This window comes from Pezoporus flaviventris, unplaced genomic scaffold (genome assembly GCF_033815535.1).
Source record: "Pezoporus flaviventris isolate CSIRO_AGI_PZ_B2104156 unplaced genomic scaffold, CSIRO_AGI_Pfla_v1 ptg000013l, whole genome shotgun sequence".
NCBI classification, from domain to species: Eukaryota; Metazoa; Chordata; class Aves; order Psittaciformes; family Psittacidae; genus Pezoporus; species Pezoporus flaviventris.
In genome coordinates this window covers 20,980,621-20,995,453 of record NW_026892561.1, presented here as the reverse complement: position 1 = coordinate 20,995,453, position 14,833 = coordinate 20,980,621, and the positions used below count along the sequence as shown (strand labels likewise).

At 43.5% G+C, this 14,833-nt stretch overlaps 1 protein-coding gene and 1 long non-coding RNA gene across 2 annotated transcripts in view; one reads left to right on the top strand and one right to left on the bottom strand.

The window, feature by feature from the left end:
* TRMT1L (tRNA methyltransferase 1 like) overlaps positions 1-13,025 on the top strand; it is a 340,729-nt gene extending 327,704 nt beyond the window's left edge. The window contains exon 17 of the transcript XR_009743137.1: positions 12,924-13,025. The gene's annotated coding sequence lies outside the window, so the exon portion shown is untranslated. The remainder of the gene's footprint in view (positions 1-12,923) is intronic.
* On the bottom strand, positions 1,341-6,327 carry LOC133268189 (uncharacterized). Its single transcript, XR_009742979.1, has 2 exons — positions 6,207-6,327; positions 1,341-1,972 (listed from the first exon to the last, which is right to left on the bottom strand). It is a non-coding gene; the product is annotated as an uncharacterized LOC133268189 (long non-coding RNA).
* Positions 13,026-14,833: the final 1,808 nt, after the last annotated feature.

Below are 14,833 nucleotides of genomic sequence, written 5' to 3'. Positions count from 1 at the left end.
ATAGAGGCAGCAATAGGATGCCCATGCGTTCCTGCAGGCAGGAGGACAGACTTACCAGCGGTACTTCTGAAAACCCCATCGTGCTGTTTGCCAGCAAGGAGTGTAAGGCTTGTGTTCTGGGTCCCTGCTGCTCCCTGACTCTTCTCAGGGCTGAGATTGTCAAGCTCACTGCTTCCTTTTTTTCTGCTTTTGCTTGCATTTGTAGCTAGTTTCAAAGAGAGTCCATGTCATGGTTCTCATTCCCTTGACTGTTTTCCCAGTGACTCATGGTATGCTGCTTTGGGTTTGCAACTGAGGTCATGCTCAGTCAAAATTTACAGGTGAAGAAGGATTATAGCACCAAAAACAGGTTTACCAAAACAGTATCCACCTCCTAACAACTTCATTGTCAGTTGCTCTAGTGTTTGGGACACTTCAGTGTCCAAACATGTCTGATTAGAGAGACAAAACCAGCCTTTTGTAGAGCGTTGGTTTGGGGTGGCATTTGAGCCACCCAGCTCATGGTAACCTCAGTTCAGCAATCCTTTGCTTCAGTAGGCTTCATGCTTGTTTCTCTACAGAGGTGTTCCAGCCTCTGCCTAGTTACAACCAAGCAGGACCAAAAGAGCAGAGGAGAGCAGGAACATCAAAATAGCATAAGAGTCTATTTTCATTTCAGCACAAAGACAGATCCTATTATGGATAACCATAGCAGTCATCCCTGCAAATAGAGGTCAGAATGCAGGTAAAGGGCTGAAGTATTGGCTCAACCCTTCACTAGTAGGAGCTCCTTGGATCAGTGGAGTATCTGGATATGTGACAAGTGCCATTTTCTAGGAGAACCTCTGAGTCACTCCCAGATTTCATGTCTCCCTTCCCCAGGGCTTCTGGAAACAAATGGTGAGTATTTTTCTTCTGAAGTTGTTATTATTCACATGCCAGGAACTGACAGGAAACACTGAGCACACTATTTTTAGGTGGGTTGTTTTTTTTTGTTTTGGGTTTCTTTTTTACATCTCATGGAGACTATGAGATGACTCAGGACATGAGAGGAATGTCATTTTCCAGTTTGATGGTCACAGCATATCAGAGCCCAGGACAGTGCCAGCATATTGAACTGTGAGGGGCCTCGGATGCAGCCATACCCTACCCAGCCCTGCCAGCATCACTTGTCATCCTGAACTTCTGTTCCAGTTCGAGGGCAAAAGGGCCTATTTTTTCCTTTCTGTTAATTTTAAAGAGATAAATATAGTCAGTTAAATGACCTCTTACTCCCATGGAAATCTTTAAGTTTAAAGCTGAACATGTGAAATTTAGCAGTAGCTCCTTTTTATTTATAGGATGCTCATTGTTTCGCTTAATATGAGGTTATGTTGTTTGCCTTGAAACGCCGTTAATGAAGACAAGGTCAGCTAGTTTTGCAAAACAATGACTTGAGTCTTTATTTTGCTAAAAAACTATTTTGTAAGGAAAAAACAATGTTACCAGCAGCAAATAAAGAGTATCCAATGTTGAAACATGAGTGAATAGAATCCTGAATAAGGTTTCCCAAATACATATTTTTGTTTGAAAAGAGATCTCAGTAATTCTGGCCCTACTGAACTCTCTGAGGCTGAGGTCTAAATTTCACCCTGACTGTGATAAGACTCCCAGGCCTCCTCTTTTACCACCCAGAATATGAGCTGCAGGCAACAAGAAATGGTCATTTATAAGAAAGAAATTATATTTCCCATAACAGCAGTTCTGAGGAGAACCCGAACAGGAAGTGTTGACCAAAAATAGGCTGTGATATAAAATTGGCTTGGAATTGAGACCCTTCCTAGAACTGTCCAAAGCTTTTTATTTTCCCCATGGTGATTGCAGGACTAATAGGACACGTGTTCATTAGTCTGCAGAAGGTTATTGTAATGAATAATGGATGTGACAGCAACCCAGAGGTAACTCAGTGACTCTGAAGCTGCTTCCTGGTTCTCCCATCTTTGGCTTTCATCCTCTCTGATTTCTGCTTTCTGCCACACACGGGAAAATAAAAATGGAAAAATATTGGGACTTTCTGAAAAAAAAAAAAAAAAAGCAAAATGGAGCTACAAACTAGGCAGCTTTAGGAAAATTTAGGGAAAACTTTGCTTAAGTGTCAGGGAAAGGATCCTGGTTATGCTGCCTCCTTGAATAGACAAGATTTTTCCTAAACTTCAGCTAAAAAGGCTGTGAAAGGATGACCATGTTTTCCATGCAACGGAAGTGTGTTGGCAACTCCTTTCAAGAGAGTTACAATGATGTTTTTGAATGAGATGACCAGATCACAGAACTGAGATGACCAGATCACAGAACGGTTGAGGGTGGATATCTCTCCAGATGCTTCTGAAGGTGTCTAATCTAACCCTCCTGCTCAAAGGAGGACCAGCTGTATCAGGTAGCCCAGGACTACATCCAGACAGTGCTTGAATTTCTCCAGGAATGGAGACTCTAAAATCTCTCCTGACAGCTTGTTGCCTTGTTGATCCACCTTCACAGCAAAGAAGTTTTTCTTATGTTTAGGTAGAATATATTTATTTTGTGTCTGTTGCCTTTTGTCCTGGAACCACTGAGAAGAGCCTGGCTTCATCTTTACCCCTTCCATCTATTTTTATGTAGGATGGAGATGGAAGAATCCTCACTGAAGATAAACCTGAAGGTTGGACCTGAGAAAGATTTATTTGGAGAATCAAAGTTTAGTTTGCTAAAATGCAAACTATAACTGTCCTTTGGTTGCACTGAAGCACATGGCTTTTGCTATGCGATTGCTGCTAGTTCATATAAGCAAAAAGGCAGCTTTGCTACCAGAGGGCTGCTTGCTGCCCCCCTGGGTCACTCTGGTGAATCACATAGGAGGCTTTTCAGGCTGCAGCCCAAAGCTGCTGCTGCCAGAGAGCACAGTGATACCCTGAGGCTTTAGATGTCATCTGTAACTCCACAAGAGCCCTGATCATCATCTTCTGTGTCACAGGGAAACACAAAAGCCTGTTTGACAGATTATATGAAATAATTGTACTGGCAAGCGAAAATCTGTGCCTGTTTCCCCTGGAAAAAGCAAGAGCAGCTTTACCTGAGTTTGGATTCACCCAGAAGCTACTGCAGGCAGAGGTGATGCCAGGCTGCATCCAGAGATGGGAGGTCCCTGGCCACCCTGCAAGGGCCAATGCGTGCTGTTTCTCTCTTCTGGCAGAAAAAGGTGATTTGGGCAAGCAGGTCCTTCTGGTGCCATGTGGAACTGTCAGGACAGCCTCTGCACACACGGGGAGGGCAGAGGCATGTGAGGAGAGATGAGCAGAAACCAGAGCTATGCAGGGAGGGACTACTGCCAGGGATTGGATGAAAGCAGTAGGGGCTGCTGGCTCTTCCCAGGCTAAACCCACAGAGAGACTGCACAGCTCGGTAAATTCCTGCAGAGACACCACCGAGCATAGGCAATGGTGTGGAAGGGGAACGAGAGTCTTCCTGAAGGTATGAGGTAGAGAGCTGAGGCTGGGTTGCAAATATCTGGTTAGGCAAAGCTCAGAGCAAATGGCCTACAATTTGTATACAGTGCCCTGCTACCTCTAGAGAGGGACAATTTCTCCATTCATCGCCTTCTGAGACATGGCTGTGCAGGATGAAGGGATGTTCCTGGTGAAGGAGGTTGGACCAGCCTGTGATGCTTTCACACAGAGTACCTGGGTGAGAAAGAAGGGGACCCACGAAGCTCAATTTGTATGAATTTTGCATGGAGCTCTGTGTTTAGGCTAGCAGACTTATTTATTCTGGATTTTGATTTCTCTGGGAAGAAAAACATTTGGTTCTGAGATAGCTTTGAATGCTACTTTATCTCCTGGTGGCTATTTTTTCTTTGACATGGGACACAGTTCTGTACTTTTAAGTGACGTGCCTTGTTAGAGACATAGATTGAAGTTCCAAATGCAATGGAAAATGTTCCCTCAGCTACGATACAGAGAACATGCTATGCAATTCCTGCTAGGCAACTAGCAGAAATGCTCATGTTCAGTCATCACAACATCAAGCTTTGAACAAAGCTGAAGGGTTTGGTTCCCAAGCTGAAACACCAGGACCCTGTCTTCCAGCTGAGTCTAATGAGGTGCACCTTCCCAGAGCTGATTAGAAGTCTAGAGTCTTGTAGATAAACCTTCTTAGAAGGCTTATCTTTGAAACAAGCTTCACAGTTAACCAGCTTTACTAAACAGACAAAGTAAATATGAATTAATGGATGCTCATGGTGAAACAGGTTGTAAGACAGCCTCTTTGGTAAAAAGTTCAAAACTGTAATCTCCTTGGAGGTCATTCTCCCTGTGAAATTAAGGATTGAGCTGAGTGGTTGCAGATTGAATTCCTTTCAGTAGATAAATGTGCTCTGCTTACCCTGATGGGGTAGGCCCTAGGTAGATGCTGGCTAAAGCAGAACTCAAGCTCAGGTACTCTGTTTCAAGTGCCCAGCTTTGAATTATGATATTGTGGGATCACCAAGTGCCGTAAGTGCAAGTAAACTGAATACAGAGCCTGGGAATTAAACCATAGAATCTCAGAATGATTTGGGTTTAAAGGGGCCTTAACGATCATCCAGTTCCAACCCCTTCTGACATGGGCAGGGACACTTTCCAGTAGAGCAGGTTGCTCAAAGCCCATCCAACCTGGCTGAATCTGGATCCAGCCTGTCTTTGGATCTGAATCCAAGTGGATTCAGACCAGCACTTTGATTTCCACAAGAGGAAAATATTTCAGAACTGCACTCAGTTTTATGTAGTTTTTTATTCTTTACATGAAAAGAATAAAGTCCAAGCATGGAATTGGGCTTGTTTTGAGTCAAATTCCAGGTCAGTTGTGGTATTGAAGAGTATTTGCCTCCTATCAACATTAAAGGCTGAATGTACAAATTCTCTCTAAAAATACATATACTAATTGTTTTACTTTTGTATTAACAGTCAAAATCAACTAAGCAGCATCATTGTCTGGTACAACCACCCACTCCCTGCAGTTTGAATCTGTTGACTCTAGTTTGGTACCACAGATCCTTTCAAAATGCACAGCATGCTACTATATCCTTAAAGTTCAGATAGGTTTGAGATTGCTGTTCTTGTCCTCTGGAGACAGAAACTAAGCACAAAATGTACCAGCTTGGGATGTACCAAAGTAGATCTGTATCAAAAAAATATGTTACTTGCTTCTATGACAACATTGGAGACATACAAGAAATAAGACACTACACATCCCACACATTAAAAAGATGAAACTGCCTGCTATCCTGAAGTGACCATAAAGCTTAATCATCAGCTCCAGGACTTCAAAGGTTAATGTTCTTTATTCACGTTTGTGTGAGTAGTAAGGTGTCTTATTACCGAACATTATCAGTCTGCCCTAACTTCAGCAGAATGATATCTTCCACCATGACCCTCAACAGAATCTTGAGTTGACTGTAGCGTTGGTGCTTCCTATGTAAAGTTTAGGAGCCCTGGAGCACAGGGAGGCTGGGCGAAATGAGCTGATGGCTGAGGAAGGCTGTCAGCAGCCCTGTCTTCTGCTTTCCTACAGGGAAGAAGACAACCTCCTACTCTGTAAACAAGAATGTTATCTGTCAATGGTTTGGTGCTACAAGGTTCAAATACTGTCTCTTCCAAAGGTGATCCTAAAAGCAAGGTTCAATTGTTTGAGTTCTCCACCTGCAATACAGGGTCAAGAGTTTGTTCGTGTTTTTTTGTTTTGTTTTTCTCCTCCATCCTTTGAAGATAAAATGGTTTGCTTGAACCTTGCATACTGTAAAAATAGCATAAGGGTGAGGAGAACATGAGGTAGGACTTCTGTGCCCATGTAAAACTTGTTTGAGCCTGGCTTTGTGCAAGAACTGCCTGCTATTTTCCCGACCTCCACAAGTGATATCAGTGTTGGTCAGGAAAGCAAAACACCACTTTTGCCTCAACAGCATGGACTTCAGGCCCCCCCAAATCCACCAGGCAGCTTGGGGTCTTCCACCTTGGGGCTCATAGCAGATGTGACTAGCTTAGATGGCAGGAGGTGAGATTCCCAGGATGCCTGGACCAGTAAATGGGGGGGGGGGGGGGGGGGGCAAGGGAAAACATGACTTGAGGTGCCTGTGGGGTGGCCCTAAGACAGCTCCCCCTGACACCCCATGCTGCCCCTTCTCAGGGGCCTGGGGGACCCTCTGAAGCCCCTGGAGCTTCATGGGGGGCCACAGGCTTCACAGTACTCATCTCACTGCTTGAGATGGCCTCAGCTGATGTCAGGCAGCAGCAGTAGGCTGCCCCAGGAGAGGACATGTGCCAGCAGTTAAGGGTACCCACACTGACCACCTGCACCCAAGTGAGGTGACAGGGCCAGGTGCCCACAGCAACAGGTTTTCAACAGCCCCATGATCATGCAGAGCAGCAGGTCCAGGCTAAGGTCAATGTAGGAAGCTTGCACGACAGGAAGCTTGCAATGGCAGCAAGTCAGGAGGAAAACCCATGGCACAGCTCAGCCATGGCCTGGCAGCTTTTGGGCAGACAGGTGAGAGTGGTCAGGGCAATCAAGGCCCATTAATGTCCTCAGTCCCACCTGTGGAGGAGTGACTGCAGGTGTAACTGCACTCCTACACACACACACACAGAAGGTGTCAGTATGAATTAAGGATGGAATTCCACAGGTGAGAAACACTGTATTTTCCTGACTGGGATCTGTCTCATTAGTTCAAAGGACAAAAACTGTCTGCTGCCTGAAGGTGACTGCAAATGAGTGCTTTGCTTGGGCTCCCTCCAGGAGCTCTTTGAGATGGGGAGGTTTGAAGATAATGTGCTTAATCAGTTTTCTGCTTAGTCGGTGTAGGGAAGTGGAGGGTTAGTTTGCCAAAGCTGTATATCTTCTTAGCTCTCTTCCAATGCTGCTTGAGCCAGTGGGAGTGGTGGTAGAAGCTTCCTTATTAATGACAACTTGTAATTGTGAGCTTGGCATCTTGTGGATCAGAGAAGATGAAATAATTTGTGTTTCTGTCCACACAAGGCTAGAAGCAATGCAAAGGAGGCAGCTTTAATTAAAACCAGCTGCCATAGATCATAAAGCAGCCTTGTCAACTTGCAGGCACAGCACACCATACTCTGGAGAGTGCCAAGCTGTGGGGAATGGAGATGGCCCACAGCATGAATTGTAATAACAAAGCACAGGCAAGGAGCAGTGGTATCTACTGCAAAGCAAACCTATTGACCCTGCTTCTTACTGAAACAGATTTCCTTGTAGTATGGCTATGGGGTTGAGAAGTTTGTGTGAAATTTCTGTTTCTTCTGTGCGAAGAAACTCATGAAAGCCCCAGTGCACAAGAGACTACAGAATTACTAAATTCACTACCTCTAAGAACTTGAAAATCATGAGTCAGACCTTAGTCGTACCTTTTTTTTTTTAGATCTTCCCCCCCCCCCTTTTTTTTTTAATACAAGTAAACCTCAGGGTCTGCATTTGCTTACTGGTTTGTGAACATTGAGTTCTTGTTCTCAAACACTGAGGCCCTCATAGTTGGGGAATTAAATCTATTTCTAAATGAAAAGCCAGATTCATTTGCAATAGCAGTCCTAGAGAAGCTGGTCTTTAACTGCAAGTTTCGTAACTTTTTTGGGGTGAACTGAAAGCTCCTACAGTCTAATGGTAACACTTAAAATGGACCTTCTCCGTATGAACTTGTTTGTAGCACAGGTTATTACCACTGATGTTAGGACAGGCAGCTGGTTTTAAAAACCTCCCAAACTAAGCTTTTCAAACCAAGCAAAAGGTTTGAAAAGTCTGAGGGAAGAGCTGCAAGAGTGTCTCCAAAGAATGGCTGTGAAAAAAGATGTTTCCTGCCTCCTGCTTGTCCAGGAGGAGCCAGACCTCATGCAGTCTGTGCCAGCAGCAGGGGCAGAGCAGCTGCTAAAGCATAGAGGTGCCCTCTGCTCTTGCCTTAGGATGACACAAAGCGGTTATTTTAATCCTAGGTCTGAGCTGCTGCCAGGCTTTATTTAAAAATGTAATATATATATACGTATATAAAGGAAGGCAAGCATGCGAGTCATAGGAAACTCCTGGGTACATTTTAGCCATGTGAATAATGATGTATGTGTTTCCATTTACCCTTCACTCCTCTGGTCCCCAAACCTAACACTTTGGACTGACTTCTTCACTCGGGCAGAGGCATGGTGGCAAGCGTATTTTTAGCGTAAGGTGTCCCTGCCCACGGAAGGGGGGTTGGAACTAGATGATCTTAAGGTCCTTTCCGACCCTAACGATTCTATGATTCTAAGTGCAAATGCCCAGGCACTGTGTTTTGCTGGGGTGGTGAGGTGTTGGATCAGCTGTGGTAGGGAATAGTCTGCACACACAGAGGACTCAAAACTTCAAATGTAGTAAAGTTTCTTATCAGAAAACAACAGCTACCTCTCTCATCTCCTTCCCTTCACCTTGGAAGACAACATAAGTAAAAGAAGTTTTTCAAAATTCATCTGTTTCTCATAAATGCTGCCCTTAAATACCCGTAACTGTGGAAAATTTAGGCTTGCAAAGTGCCTTTTGGAGAAGTTACATTGCACTGGTCTAGAAGTGATGTTGGATAGGTTCATCAGCTGTACATTTGCATTTAACCAACCAACATTTCACCTTGTTTTAATGCTATTAAGCATTTTGTTTCAAAGCTGATCTCTTGAACCCAGGTCCCTGTTTGTGAGGAAATGGTACATTTCCAAACCAACATGAGTTGTGCTTCCTCCTGTGCTCACCTGGGTTTGAAGGTCAGTATCTGAATCTCAGGTTTCACTGCAATCATTCAGCACAGCTTTGTGGACAACCTTTTCACCTTAACAGTTAATCTCTTCTGCTGGCAACTGTTACTGTTTATCCATCCAAATTGAATGTCCCTTCCTGGAGCATGTCCCAACTAGGAGAACCTGGTGGGATGGGGACAGCTGATTCTGAAAAAATGAATCTCTAATCTCTAAATATTAAAAGGTGTTAAATCTCTGCACCAAAAGCTCATTGGGTTATATCATCCAATGCAGCAGTCTTGTTGTCAAAGACCATGCAGACATTCAGCTTTAGTGTTCCTCAGTGCTGAAATAACTTTAGGAAGAGGATTAGGGTGCGAGGATCAGGGATGCTACCTCTTTCAGAGCTGGCCTGGGTGTTGCAACTTAGGGCTTGTAAAAACTTACCATGACGGCAGGTTGCCTGCTCTCACACGTTCTTCCAGCTTTTGGCAAGGATTAAGTAAAGGTGATGTGCGACAAGCACAGCATCACTTGGGTATGGGGTTGTGAGCAGCTGGGCCAAGAAGAGTGGGATTAGTGCCTACAGGAAGGTTTCACCTTGAAAGCCAAGCACTGACTCAAGCATCCATAATGGCTTTGAGCACTGACCTCCTGTTGTTGCTGACTGTAGGCATTCCACATGTCTGGAGACACTCCCTCAAATGGGAGATGTTCCCGTTCTGCTCAGAGGGAGCATGAGGAAAGATGGAGAAGGGATGAGGAGGGGAGGAAAAAAAGTGGATGCTCTGTTACCCTGTCCTAAAAGTACTAAAATGTTTAAAATGAGTTTTTACAAGTGTCTTGAGGACTCAGGAGATTCAGGTAGGTCACACCTGGGCCACACCCCATCTGGGATGAAAGCTCTCCCAGCTCTCATTTGCTACTGATGTAGCAAATCAGCTCCTATCTCATCACAGCTGGTGAGGAAAATGGCTGGTATTTTTACCTAATACAGATCACAATCCTAGTAAAGCTCTAAAGCTTCTAACATTGAAGCTGCAAGGCAGACGGTAGAGGTGCTGCTCCACTGCAAATCACAGAGGAGGGTATGTTGGGAGGATTGGAAATCTGGTAGGGTCATGATCCATTCCTCTCCCCATCAGGCTTAGTCTATCAGCGTGGGATTTGGAGACAAGGGGTGTGTAGTACTACTTCCCTCTGTGGAGTCACATCAGTTTCTGATGGTCAACAAGTGATACTGTTTTTATTCAGGCCTTTAAGATCTCTATATACCTTTAGGTTTGGTGTGCAAAGTGTTTAGTGTATATATATTTTTATTTTCTCTTTGCAAACTCTTTGTGGCATTGACCTTTCAAGGATTGTAAAATGAATGAGTGTTTTTTTTAAGAGTGCTGAGCCGATGTGGAGGCACCTGGGTTTTGTTACCTTTTTTTTTTTCAGGGATCTTCAGCAAGCTGCTTAGTTTCTTTTGACCTTCCTTTCTTCATTGGATTAAGCACATGTTGAACTTTAAAAAAAATACTGTAAGAGACTCAGCAGTAATGTAAATTGTGAGTGAAAAATGGAGATTACTTAGAGTATTAGCATAGTGGAAATGCAAACTTAATGCAGGATATCAAACATACGGTATATTTAAAATATACATAAAAGTGGGGCCTTACATTCTTGCAGAACTTTCAAATGCCTCCTAAGATCAGTAAGTGCTAGCTAGCTGCATAGGGGGTGCCATGGAGACTTACCTGGAATTTCTTTAATTTGCTTGGAGATTGTGTGATGTTCATGAGGCATAAAGGCCTGAATCAAATTTCTAGTGATAAACAGCACATTTATCTCAATGCATTTGTGACACAGTCATGCTATTCTTCTGCTAAAGATAAATCTAGAGTGGGGCAAAGCAATGATATCATACTCTGATTAAGGACCTGGATAACAGGCTGAGAAGGGCAGAGGACAGCCTGTTCTGCCAAGCCAGACTTGCTGCATCCCCATTCTTGGACAGGGCTTGCATAGCCTGGTGACACGGATTATAAATGTCTGCAACAGGTCTGCCTAGGCTGCTGAGTTTACTAGACGTAAACAAGTCTCCAACTGCATGTGACGCAAGCTTGGATATCTCTTAAGCAGTCCTATGAGCTGTGGTACCTCACCTCTTCTTGCAGGAGGACACTGAGCCATCCTGGGGACAAGGACTGCCAGTCCCGGTGTGATCTATCTGAAGCTAGCTTTTAAGAAAATATAGCAAGGGTTTTCAGATCCAATTGCAGAAATAAATGTTTCCCATGTTTGCTCTGAGCATAGTTAGGAGAATGCCATGAGATGCTGAGTATTCATTATTGGAGCTTTGCTTTGCTTGGCACAGAAATTAGAGGTGCCCGAGAACAATCTCAGCTTTATTTCTACCTGCTGGGCAGAAATTATTTCAGAAAGAGCTCAGACCTGTGTTTGTGTAATGAAACACTGTGCTGACCTCGTTTGGTGTGAAAACAGCCTGCACAACTGCGCCGTCCTGGAGGGACTGCAAAACACAAGCCACTTGTTACCTCAGCCTCCAAAATTCTGGCTGAAGACATGGTTGCAAGTACTAAAATTCCAGATATACTTACAAATAAGTTGTCTTATGGAGATAGTGAACAGCACAACTAATTACTAATACACAGAAAGTTACACAGGTGTCAATATAGACTTCGAAGAGACATTTGAGGTAATAAGCAAATAAATGAAAGGACCATTAACAGCAAATCATCCTATGGGTATTTAGATAAAGAATACTTGCTATATTAAAATTAAAAAATTGAAAAGATTGGAAAATCCTTTGAAAACTGGATTACTTTATCTTTACTGGCATCAGTCAGCTCTTGAGTTAATAAATCGAAATTTTGGCCGCTAAAGTATCTCATCAGGAGTGTCAGTAGCTAAGGTATGAGGTTGTTCTTCGCCAGAGGCTTGGTGTGTGTGCAGACTGGGAATAAACTGATGATTTTGGGTTTGTTAGGCATCAGAAGTCCCCTCTGGAGAGCCAAATCCATCTGTTTTCCCAACCTCTGCCTCATTTCTTTGCTTGGTTACGTGACTTCCCCTCGAGAACATTTCCTCTGAATATTGCTCATAAATATTTCCAAGAAAACAGCAAACTATTGTTTGGCTTCTGACTTTATTTTGTTATTTGTTTTGTTTTCCCTGGATAGTTTTTCAGCAGGCAACATTACTGCTGTTGGTCTTTTCAGCAGGTTTATTGTTTCTGGATTTGGGCAGTTTGTTTGGATGGCGGTTGACTTTGCTGTTGTCTTTCCCCTCCATTTTTGGCAATCTGGAGAAGTGGGTGGTTCCCTGCTTTGGTTCTTTGGTTTTTTTTTTACTGTTTGTGAATTAGTTATACAGGCAGGCTTTTCGGGGGGGGGGGGGGGGGGGTCTTTGGGTTTTCGTGTTTGTTTGTGGAGATTGTTACATCTTGGGGCATTTATTTGTTCAGCTTTTGTTATTCTGAAATTCAACTTCGTAGCTTCCAAATGGCTTCTGTGGCTGGTAGCTTCAGTAGCTGTTACTTGACAGTCTGATTTACAACCTTAAACTTCTTTGCTCTTCGGTCCCAGGCTACCCACTGCTCAGGGAGAATGAGGCTCAGACTTGCTTTCCTTCTTGTGAAAATCATGGATCATGTCCACATTTCTGGGCAAAAAAAAAAGGTGGTGGTGACTGGCAATAGCCCATTCACTTGCAAAGGGTTAATTATGCATGACCAACCTGACTGCCTTCTGAGAATAGATGACTGAATCTGTGGATGAGGGAAAGCAGGGGATGTCACTTACCTTGACTTTAGCCAGGCTTTCAGTGCAGTCTTCCCTAGCTTTCTTGTATCCAAGTTCAGATGTTGTGGTCTGGATAGGTGAACTACTAGCTGTGTGGAAAAACTGGCAGGATCATTGGGTCAGAGTGTAGTGGTTAGTGGCTTGTACTCCACCTGAAGGCTGGTTACAAGTTGGCTTACACAGAAATACCTCCTGGAAGCTGTCCTGCTCCTGCTTTGGGAAGGAGGTTGCCTAGAGACCTCCTGAGGTCCCTTTTTACCTGAGTAATTATATTAGTCAAGCTAGCTGGTGTCAGCTAGATGTTGATGTCAAGAGTACACAGTGCAAACTGCCTATTAAAATTGTTTCATGTAAAGGCCTAGTTGTTTTTTGGCCAAAGGGATGGAGAGAGACAGATCATAGAATAGTTAGGATTGGAAAGGACCTTAAGATCATCTAGTTCCAGCCCCCCTGCCGTGGGCAGGGACACCTCACACTAAACCATGCCACCCAAGGCTCCGTGTTGTTGCAAAGATGATTGCAATGATGGAAGATGCACTGATGGACCATTTGTGTACTGGCATCCTTGTTCATTGATGAAATAAACTTATTGTACACAAACTACATACACACTTCATTTTTTTACTAAGCTGTTAAGAGCAGTGCTTTGCAGCCATGTCTAGAGCCTGAGAAGGAGCAGTAACCCTCTCAACAGATTTCCTTGCCTTAGTGACAGTTAACAACAGAGGAACTTCTGCTTCAGTATGCACAGGAGGGATGAAGGGAAAGCAGCCTTCAGCTGGCTTCTAAGCATTCATGGCCCATTCAGAAAAGCTTGGAGGTAGTTTGGATCAGCTCTGAAACAGAATTGAGCCTTTAAAGTAAGCGTTTTGGAAGGGATGAGTAGTGATCCCACAGCCAGATCACCTGAGACTTGCATTAGCACTCTTCCTTGATTTTTAGGCTCTGCGTAATTCTTGATGGTGCCCAAGCATTGCCTCTGAGGTATATTTCATGTAGTGGTGAACATTAAAAGACAGCAACAAAAGAAGTCCCAGATTCGTTTCTTCATTTGTTCTACAACCCTGTGGGTACTTGGTGGTCACAGTGGATGTTTTTTCCATCTAACTTAGCCAATTCCCCAAAAAGGTCACCCCCAGAAAGTGTTCTATTCCTAAAACATCCCTTCAAATCAGTTTCTTCCTTTTTTGTTCCCCTGCCTTCCCAAATGTAATTGGGGTCTCCAGGGTAGTAAGCCAACTTAAAAAGAGAGAACAAAGTTTACAATTTGTTGAAAACATGGTGAAAACTTGAGTTTTCTGGATTTTTAGTTGAGCAGCATTTCAATTTTAAAGCTTAAGTATTCAGGCAGCTTTCTTCTTCCTCATTCATTTTCATTACTCCTTCATTCACTAAGGGTTATGAGATGGAAGGCACTTCCTCCTGCTGTGCTTTCTTCCCCCTCATCTTCCCAAATCCACCATGAAGATCTGAACTAAAAGACCGTGGCTCCTGTGAATCTGAAGCAGTATCACCTGTCTTGCCACACCATCATCCAAGTACAGAAAAACTGGTCCTAGCCTTCTCAACAAAAACACTGACCTGGAAGTACCAGGCTTATTTAAACCTGAGCTTCTCTGAAACTGGTTTATCAACTCTGTTAAAGGCCAAAATTCCCCACTGAACTCTTCTTCTAGGTGGAGCCTGTTTTGAGTTTTCTGACAGCTCTGTAAGTAGACTCCTAAAGTCAATATTGCAGCCTGTCACATGCTCTAAAAGGAACCTTCTGGGCAATAAAAGATTTTTTTACTTTTTTTTTTTCTGCAGCAGTGATACCTTGGTTGATAAAAGCACTTTTATCCATATTTATCGATCAGGAAATGGAGAAATGTGACCCTATGTGGTCTGCTGGTCTTAGGTAAATCAAGGTTTATCAGTGCTTCAGTTTTGATTCTTTACAGCTTTCAACTCATTTAGGCTTGTCTTCAGTGGTTTATCTTCTGACTGCTTAATTTATCTGAAGGCTGATGTGATGTCTGATCCCCCTGTTTTGGGTTCTCTGTGCTGGCAGCAGGGAGAATTTAAACCTTGACATCTGCTCAGTTCTTCATCTGAATGAAGCCTTCCTCACTTCCAGCCCTAGAGGAGCTGGTGAGGCCTTATTTAACTGCAGTCTACTGAAATCTGCCAGTGAAAGATAACTGGGTGAAAGAAAGTGCTTGTTCTCAGGGTTTGTTTTTCCACTACTGAAATAGCTTTTTTGGTTATCAATGGTAAAAATGAAGGAATACTCTTTCACTTATATCCTTTTGGACTAATTGT